Raw genomic sequence first — 10,303 nt, 5'->3', positions numbered from 1 at the left:
TTTTCCGTTGTGCATTTATTTTTCTATGCCAAGAGTATACACTATTTGTATTTATCCTAATGTTTGGCTTATAACTACCTAACATAGTTCTCCTTAGATAGTTACTCATCCTCTAATTTTTTAATTATCATTCTTCCTGTTATTTGTTGTTTTGCTTTCTTACCTTTTCTTTCTCCCTTTTGATCATTCGATCTTCTCATTTTGATGGACTTTAAAATCTGTGCATAATTATGTGTTTTTCCAGCTCCCATTCATTTAGACTTCCTTGTACTTGGGTTCTATTCTTTTATTGACAAATGTCAAAGCCATATATCTGAATTACACATATTCCCTGGTCCATGATGATTTGATATTGCTTTGTGTGTGGACCTATGTACTTAATGATTCAATAATTTATGGATATGGATTTATATATTGATCGCCTGAGCATCAAAGTGAGTGGACTGTAGTCATATTCAGTGTATACTTTCATCCTTCTTTGCCTACTTATTTACCTATTTACTTATTTATTCATTCTTTCATGCTTCATTCATCCATTCATCCAATCATTTATTATATAATATATACCAGTAAGATGACCTCCCAACAACAACAAAAACAAAACAGAACTTTACAATATCTTAGACCTTCCTGCTTCCTCCCATTTAGTTAACCAACAAGATATAGACACCCCACAGTCCAAAAACACATACAAATGGCAGATGCAAAACGGAGACACAGGAAGTGTTATTTTACTATCAGATCTTCCCCAGCTCACATTTTAGACATACTGCGGGCAGGTCTAAGATTAGGGCCCACATTCCCCAAGACCCCTTGGCAGGGCAGACACTTCAAGCTCTGCCCCTCTGGACCCTGGTGAATGGCCATCCCCATGAGAAACCTGTTTCAAGACCCCAGAATACATAAAAACATACATGGTACATAGTCTCTCAATGGGAAACGACGGACATGGAGTTCATTTTTAAATAGGTGGCTTTGTCTATTGCAGTATAAAAATATTTTGGCCTTTCAAGGCAAATACAAAAGAAATAACCCATTAGCATCACTGAGTGTCCCAGTCCCAAACAATAAAGAACTTGAAGAGATTTAGCCGGAAACTTTGAAGGCAGAAAATCTGCCCGTTATGTTTTCCAGACATTTCAAGGGGGTAAGTGAAGGTCACTGGAGTTTGAAGCCCATTTGAGAGGTTGGTCCTTCGGCCTGTGCTCTCCAGCTCACAGGGCACTTCCATCCTAGTCTGCCCTGCGGCACAAGAGCCAAAGGGAAACTCAATAATGAAAGGGCCATTCATTTAGAGGAGCAAAAAAGAAGAAATTCTTTTGGGGTCCGACCCTAGAAGCCGCCTATAGAATTCCTTTACCACAGAGACAACACAAGGAGGCTGGGGCCTCCTGTCTTAGAACATGAGCCTCCAGGTCTGCACTCAACTTGGCTCACTGGCACTCACCTCCCTGTGTGCAGACCATGGGGCAGTGCCCACCAGTCCATGCTATGAGGCTCACCTGGTAGTGTGCTGGGGGTGGCAGCCCCCCACCCTCAGCAGTAATGCCACAGATGTGCCCTTTACACTCCGACAACTTACGATTTAGAGCTGAAGAGTGCTGGGGTCCCATGTCCAAGGTCCCTTTCCATGTAGGATTCCAGGTGATGGCTTCAGCTGGAAGGAGAAAGTAGCATGTCATGGAATGGAAACCTCACCCAGTTCAGTGAGAAAGCAATAGCTCTGAGGGGCAAGAATGGCCTGCAGGGACTCCCCAACCTCCAGCAAGTGTGGAATTGGTAAAACCAAGCATTTCCCTTCTCAACCCACTCACCCACCAGCTACCTGCAGAGCAGATGGAGGCAGGTGTAGAGACTGGAACATGGCTCCTGACCCAGAGCCCTTGGCTCAGGGCCAGCTGTAGGACTAAGTGCTGCTTTGTATAACCCAAAGTTTAAATTAAGGCTACTGCACACATGAGTACTAAGTGGCCAGGCCCTGGAAGGGGCTCCACCTTGAACACAAGGCATGAGCCTATGTTCTGGGGGAAGCAAACAGTTCTGCAAGGTAGGCTGGGGGTCAGTGGAACTGCTGTCCCCGTGGGAGACCACAGAAGTGGAGTACAGCTCAGAGGCAGGCTGTGGGCCATGCTGAGACCCATGAGGCTTCCAACATGCAGTGTTCCCTAAAACCATGGCACACACTTTATGGGACACAAGAGGATTTCAGTGGTGCCTAGACATCTTCGCTCTAGTGATCACAAACACATTTTAATAGGCACTGGGAAACAGCACATCTGGAACAGCAAGTCTTTGGCATCAAGCATTTGCCTTAAATTTCAAATTCAGAAAAAATGAGTTTAGCAACAGTGGATATATGTCATACATTTGTCAAGACCCACAGGACATACATCACAAGGAGTGAGCCCTAATGATATGAATTACAGGCTTTAGTTAATAATAATAATATCTCAACATCAGCCCATCAATTGTCACAAATACTCCACTCAAAGCTAAGATATTAAAAAAAAAATTTTTAAAGCCAAGATATTAATGAGACAGTAAGGGGGGCAGCAGGGAATTAATAAGAATTCTCCATACTTTCCTCTCAATCTTTCTGTACACTAAAAATAAATCAGAAAAACATTCACTAAAAAAAATTTTTTTTAATTTATCATACATATTTATTATTTTGTATTTTTTTATTAAATCATAGCTGTGTACATTAATGCTTAATTTTTTTTTTTGAGACAGAGTCTCATTATGTCTCCCACTCGGTAGAGTGCCATGGTATCACAGCTCACAGCAACCTCCACCTCTTGAGCTCAAGGGATTCTCCTGCCTCAGCCTCCCAAGTAGCTGGAACTACAGGCGCCTGACACAACGCCTGGCTATTTTTTTGTTGCAGTTGTTTAGCTGGTCTGGGCTGAGTTCGAACCCACCACCTTCAGTGTATGTGGCCGGTACCATAACCACTGTACTATAGGCACCAAGCCTCAACAAGTTGATTTTTAAAATGTTAAGAGAGTCTAGTAAAGGTAAGTAGGTGCATAAGAAAGGTGGCCTGGCCAATGACCCACCAGCACTGCAAGCCAGGTGAAGGGCACTCAAGGCCCAGGGACAGAAAGAAGGGTGGCCCAGAGTTCATCTGAGACTCCCTCTCTAGCAACTGTTTCTGATGGGGCACAAGTGGAGTCAGGAGGCCAGGGGAGACCCTTGGCATGCCCCTAAACCCCCTGGGAGACGAAGGCAACAAGAGGAATATGGGTTGTAGGTCACTGAGACAGATAGGAAATGGCAGAAGAACAAACCACCTGTCCCCAGGAACACTTGGTACAGGCTACCTGCCATCCAGTCCTTCAGTGACCCCAAGGAGGAAGCTTGTTCCAACACTCCCTGCCATCTAGGACACCCCCTGCTGCCTCTGCTTCTACAGTCTCTAGCTGGAGCATCCAAGACCTGGCCAGGGCACAGGGCGCACCACTTGCTTTCAAATCCACTTAAGAACTCCTTCCCCTGGGCTTGTGCTTCCCAAATACTGTTTTGCCATAACTGGTTGATTTGATAACTAAGACATGAGAAGCCTCAAAAATAAATATAAATAAAGCAGTAATCAGAGGGTGACTGAGGGACATAACTTTGGTTATCCAACATCCCCAGGGCCACCCACTGTGTGCTGGCCATTTCTGTCCCACCCCAGAGCCTGAGCATGGCTACAGAGGTGACTCATCAATGCCACAGTCCTAAGGTGGACACTCCAAACTAGGAACACACAGCAAGACCAAAGGCACTGCCATTTCCCACAAGAATAAGCTCTGAGTACTTTGGTTTGTTGCTTTTGTTTTGTTCTTCTTTGTGTTTTTAATAGGAGTGGGGAAATCAGAAGCAGCACAAAGCATCTGGGTTTTTTTTTTCTGCTTCTGCTCCAGGGACCCCATGAACCCTCAGAGTCCCTGACTATCCTTAATTAACACTCCATGCAGACCCCAGGCTGCTCTGCTAAGATGCAGTCCTGGCAGAGTCACACGTTGATTTAAAAAGCTGCGTATACCAGCTCTGGGTTTGCTGTGATGTATTAATAACGCAGAGCTGGGCTGGAATCTTCACAAATGTCAGAAAAGCTGCAGAGATGAGTCACTGTCTGGAACCAAAGGAAAACACAAGGCCTCCTTATAGAGTCCAGAGGAACAATTGCCACAAGCATTTGATCAAAGACCTCATAAGTGTGTGCACTGAGCTCATGACCCACGTAGTAAGTGTTGGTGACACACCACAACATCCTCCATGGCTTAACAGGATTAGAAAACTCTAGTCCTGCATCTTGAGATTTCAAAAGTTACTCTTTTCTGGAGGCAAACAGGACCTAATTGATCTGGCATGTCTTTGATACAAATAATTTGTGGGTGTTTCAAATAGCGAAAGACATAAAAGGATTATTTTTATTAAAATGTTGACTTCAAGAAATAAGCCTGTAGTTATACAAATCATCAATCTTGCCTCAGATCTCATACTTCCTACCTGTTGAGTAAATACCACCCTCTTACAACTTCCCCTGACAAATGCGAGCTCTGTGCAGAGCTAATTTCCTGTACCTTTGTGAGGCCGGGGCCCAGGACATTATGGGCCCATTTATGAAAATGGGAGAGGTAATTGGGACATCTTTTGAAATCATGTTCCCTCTCGCGCGCAGGCCCCCCATCAGCCGTCTAATTTTACTTGGTTGGGTTACAGAGGATGTTTACATATGCCTCTTCCTGGAATTTCACCTCTTTCGCTTCAGGAGTGGGCAATTAGAGAGAATTAAGGCCTATTTGGCGCATGTTCACCATTAATGGATAGAGTGGCTGAGGCAGCCTTGGGAAGGGCCGTCTGCCGGGCTAATTGAAGCTGGCAATCTTTCGATTCCTCATTTCAGCTCGCAGGTATTGTAGCAACCAAGGTCACAAAACAAAAGCTCCAGCCCACCATGGTAATAACCGGGTGCAGGCCTGACCAAGGCTTTTTGTGAGCTATTTATTATGACACCCTGAAGCACAAAGAGATCGCACAAGATGTTTTCAAAACTGGGTCTGAGACAGACATGCAGCGCAGGCAGGTGACTGATCACTTTTCCAGAAGTTGCCATCCTGGTGGCTTTTTCAGGAAGTTCTTAGCTGAGTGGGCCAGAGTGCCAACAGAGGTGTGGCTGTGGGTCTTGTGACCAAAAGGTACATGGTGAGTTACAGGGGAGCTGGGACACACCCTCCTGGGATGAAAGCCACAGGTCATTTGTCATTACACTGAGTATCTCTATAGCCCAAAAGGTTTTCCAGACCTGCCCAATGGCCCACCTGTTTTGGATAATGCTCCATAAATACAGTGCCTGCATCCTGGCATGTGGGGTGGCCCATGGAGCTTCCTTCAAGCCAGAGCTCTGACCCACACTAATGGCCAATGACAGTGACCCTACTAACCATGCTGCGAAAGCAGGAGCTAACAAACAGCATGGTACTTCATGTCCAGGGCCTGCACCAACTTGCCATGTGGTATAGTAAGGCTCTGGGCCTCTGGGGTCTCTGGTTTTCTCCTCTCTAAAGCAGAGGGGACAGTGGACCAATGGTCCCCAAGATCCTGACAACTCTAAAGACACAGAAACAAGCAAACAAACTACAGATGGCCAGAGAAAGCCTGAAGAAATCTAGAGATTGGCCAATCTCCAGAGGCACTCAGCTAGCCATTTTGTAGATGGGGAAAAAAATAAGGCTCAGGGAGCTGGCCAAGGGACAAGGTCACATCCATAGTCAGGGCTGAGTAGGGGCCATAGCCATGTCTCTGGAAGGCCACTCCAGGGTTGCTGCCAGAACCTGTGTCCAGAGCACTCATTTAGAACCCTCACCTCTGACCATCTGATGAGTCCCAAGTAGCAAAGGCTATGTCCAGCCAGGTAGCTGGTGGAGACCCAGCCTGAACACTGGGTAAAAAAGGAGCTGGCCTTTTTTTTTTTTTTTTGGTGCCATGACTCAGATATGAACAGAGGTTGCAGCAGGGGCTGGCCTTTCTAGCACTAACATCTTCTTCTGACTGACAGAATGTGTAGAACTGACAACCTCCTGACTCATTTTACAAATGGGGAAACTGAGGGCCAGAGCCATCAGTAACAGTAATACACCAGCCAAGACTGAGACCTAGGACTCCTTCCTCTCATGGCAGGGATTTCACCCTGGTTGTCCAGAGAACTTGACCCTCGGAAAGTATGGGGCAGTGGTGATGCAGGCTTCCCTCCAATCTCTGGATTTCTTCAGCACACAGGACCCCTCCTTCAAGGCCACCCACCACCCTGCGGACCATGCTGACTCCTTCCCCTCATCCTCCCTAGCCATAAATATAAACCCCATGGATTTCTGAGACCCCTAAGCCTAATTTCTCAACCTGGTAGGGATGACTATCTGCCCACTGAATGGTCCAGAGGGAGGACTGGAGGAATGAAAGAGACTGACCCGCCATGGTCCCACATGGCCAGCACAGGCAGTGTAGTCATTCTTTGGCCCCCTCAGCTATCCTCTTTCCCCAACTTTCCATCCTGGAGTTCTGTCTCCTCGGCCCCATTCTGTCTCTGGGCCTGTATTTCAGGCATGAGGCCCAGGTTGATCAAATTTTTGTTTATAGGCACAGTCACTCCCATTCTTCTTTCCTAAGAAACTTTCCAAAATCAAGACCTAGGAGCATGAGCACCTCCAAGGACTCACAGATGGGGCGGCAGGGTAAGCGCGTCATTGTGCAGCCTCTACATCCCTCGGTGCTTTGGAGCCCCCCTTCACACACATACACACAAGGGCAAGGGGCCCCATGGCAGCCCCTGGAGGGAACACACACACAGTCCATTTCAAGGGAAGGTAATTGGGGTTTTCTTCTTTTCATCTGAAGAAAAGCCACCTTCCATTGAAAGAGTGTATTCACAGAACCTGGGAAAACTCATCTGCACTCAGCCCTCCCAATTATCCCCAGGTGGCTGTTCCCCATGGGGGGCTCCCCACATTCCTTTCTTCCTGCGCCTTTGTTTCCATCTGAAACAGCCCTGGGAGCTCCCAGGCTAAGAGTCTCCTCCTTAAGCCCCTGCCAAAGACCCTATTCACTGAGCAAAGAGAAGGCAAGCAAAAGGTGGTCCGGAGCCTTCCTTTCTCCCAGGGTAGAGGAGTTAAGAATTCTCCATCTGCATTTTTTTTTAAGCCCAAAGAAATTGGAGAGCAATTAGGAAAGTCATGACTACACCCTCCCACCGTTGTCCTCTCTGCTAATTAATGCCTCTCTCACACACATCCCTGCACGTTGGGAGACCCACTCCAGCCTTTGTTACATAGCCCTGCTCTGCACATGGTCCCCCACAACCACCAGGGACTTGAGGGTGAAGGGGAGCTGAGAAGACAGAGATATGTCTGGAGACCTCACAACAGTCAGTTCTGAGAACCCTAGCTAGAGTGACCCCAGTTGTCCAGAATGAAGATTAGAACCCTGACCTCAGGATCTGACTCAAATCTAAAGGGAACTGGGATTTCTGGGATCTATGGGCACCTCAAAGATGGGCCCCTCAGACTCTCTCAGATTGACAAGTGGTCTCCCCATCCCAGCTCATGACTCCTCTCCTGGCGCTGTTCTGTCCTGTGGCAGTGCCCAAAAGTATGCCCAGGAGAGGGCATCATCAGGGGCAGATCTTGCTCTTCTCAGGTAGCCAAGATCTTACTCCATTCCCACTTTGCCTGGCTCTGAAGCACGGACCGATTCCACACCAAGGAGGTAGGCCTGCAGCACCCCTTCCCTCAGTCTTCCCTACAGAGCCCCCACAAGCAGCCAAGGATAGGGACTGCTCCATTTGGACTGGGAGACCCTTTCCTACCCGAGACTTGTCCCTCTCCTTTTCAAACTGAGAATTTGAGATGGCCTCATTTGGAAAAGCCAACTCTTCCAGAATTTTTCATTTGTTTAAATACAGAACGGGAGACCAGGCTAAACATCCTTATTCCTCCTTTGGGAGACAGGACAGGGCTCTGAGTGGCAGAGGGGAGGGGGACCTTGGGACTTAATTCACAATTTGTTAAATTCCAGTCTCCTAAAAAGATAATGCTCCCAGCCACCCATGGTTTTTCCAGCTCAGCTGACAATGCTGGTTTCTACATTGTCCACTGCCCTTTAACCCTTTTGGGACCTTAATTTGTCCCCTCCACATCCCCTTCTGTGTAAGGCTCCCTTCCTCTTTTCAAGGAAAAATTCATTAGCAAGCTCATTAAAGACGGGTAGATTTTTTTTTTCATTTTTTCTGGAAGTCAGATTGCTCATAAAAAACACATTTAAGTTACTTCATGTAAATGAATGAATAAGAAACACATGCATCCTGTTGCCCTTAAGTCTTGCCAGGTTTTGACATTATTTGGAGAAAAGTACTTGGCAATACATTTGGGGTTTGAATCACAACTCAGGAGGCAGGAGGTCAGGGGCCCTCAGAGCTGCAACAAGCAACTTACAGGTGGGAAAATGTAGGGGTGAGCGAGGGGCCACTTTGTTGCCTTCCATGAGCAGAGCCTGACCTACACTTCAGCTCCCTCTCTCACCCACCCATATGAGAAAGGAGAGGTTTACAGACAAGCCCACTCACTCTTCCTTGACATCTGTGCCCACTGGAAAATGTCTAGATGGAGGCAGCCCCAGGGACCTGCTTAGCACAATGACAAATGGCCAAAGATCCCTTCCCTACCACCAGGGTGATAGGGTTCTCTGTGCCCCACTGCCTGGCCAGTCAAGGCCTCATTTTCACCTCTTATTGCTCAGGAATTGGCCAATCCATCAAAAAGAATTTTCCTGAAAAATGATCATTTCTTTTAACACTTAATAATGGCCTTTCCACAATTTCTGAGATGACTGTATGTAAAGCTGATATATTCTATTATGTTTCAACTTCTTTAATGAAAATCTTATTATGTTTTTATCTATGTTCTACCTAATAACACACAAAACCCCAAGTATATGTCTGCCTGAGACCTAACACTCATAAAGCACTTGAAATACAGCTCAGTACCGAGACTCCTTGGCAAGTGGGGGACGGGCAAGGCTTGGTATCGTCCAGGATGGCTGGTCACGTAGTTACCTGGACTCCACCTGTTGGACCTGGCCTTCACTTTGACATTGCCCCTAGGCTCAGCTCACCTTTCAAGAGCCCTGAGATGTCCCCAAGGAAGGAGTCTAGAAAGCCATGGTATCTGATCCAGACCAGCTACACAAATGCTTTCCCATAAGCTCCAAGATACAATCCTCCAAGGAGTCCAGCATCCTGCCCTGTGTAAAGCTTTCCTTCCAGGCCTCTTCTCCACATCACTGTGTTTGCAGGTGGCTCAACAAACGCAAGCAGGGAGTAAATGTCACAGCGCAGAGCCTTCCTGGGCCCCTCCCTGGATCTAGCCCTGGGCACACACTCCCCACCTCTCTGCAGGCTATAGGGCTCTCCAGAGAGAGAAAACAAGCAGATAAAGGCAACAGCCCCCCAGGTTTGGATACCTCTGCCCCTCTGCCTATACTAACAGATTTTGTTTAAAAATAATATCCACATCCCATTTCAATTTTAGGGGAGAAGGGCAGGGATATAGAAGAGCTGTCTGCATATCCTCTGTTTGATTAAGGAGCATTGTGGAGGCTGTGTTGGAAACCAGAGACTCTGAGGGGAAGACAGGGTCCAACCCTGGTGTGGAGCTCTGTTCACCAATTTCCCTTCCCAGTGACCCCATGTGTGGGTGTCAAAGAAGGCAGTGTTGGCATCGGGACCAAAGATAGAGCTGGGTACTCCTCAAAGCTTCCTAAATGACTGGGGGAACTGAATCAGCTTCCCCCCATGGCCCATGCCTTTCTCACCTTCCATCTGGATCCTGGACACTTTAACTCATTTACCCCAGTGGCTATCGCCAAAGCACCAGATATAGGGATGCCAGTGCCTGGCCTCACTGGGCTGCTGGCTCTGAAAACACTTCTTTGTGCCTGTCCTGAGCCATGGCTCAGCCCCTAAATCCCCAGAAAGAAAGGTACGCACAGCTGAGCCCCCTCTCTTCTTGCCCTCCCAGGCTTCACCTCAGTGTGGCTGTTCAGCACAAAACCCTGGGGCCAAGTAGAAAGGGAGGACCCCTGCCTTCCACACCACCTGGCCTGATGTGCTAGCCATTCTGCTAGTGAGAACCTCCCAGGGCAGCTCGGTGCCTGTGGCTCAAGTGGCTAAGGCGCCAGCCACATACACCTAAAGTGGTGGGTTTGAATCCTGCCCGGGCCCGCCAAACAAGGAAGATCATTAGAACTCAGAAGTTTGGCTCAG

General features: G+C 47.4%; 1 long non-coding RNA gene across 2 annotated transcripts in view; it reads right to left on the bottom strand.

Moving 5' to 3' along the window:
* Positions 1-713: 713 nt before the first annotated feature.
* The window catches only part of LOC100949115, a 14,988-nt gene continuing 5,398 nt past the window's right edge, over positions 714-10,303 (bottom strand). For both annotated transcript variants that reach the window (XR_001161150.2, XR_002772515.1), the window contains exons 3-4: positions 1,583-1,657; positions 714-1,242 (exon numbers count right to left, since the gene is read on the bottom strand). This is a non-coding gene — a long non-coding RNA (uncharacterized LOC100949115). The remainder of the gene's footprint in view (positions 1,243-1,582; positions 1,658-10,303) is intronic.

This window comes from Otolemur garnettii, unplaced genomic scaffold (assembly GCF_000181295.1).
Source record: "Otolemur garnettii isolate 467f Iridium unplaced genomic scaffold, OtoGar3 scaffold00020, whole genome shotgun sequence".
Lineage (NCBI taxonomy): Eukaryota > Metazoa > Chordata > Mammalia > Primates > Galagidae > Otolemur > Otolemur garnettii.
The sequence above is the reverse complement of the archived record's forward strand: the minus strand, read 5'-3'. Positions and strand labels throughout refer to the sequence as shown.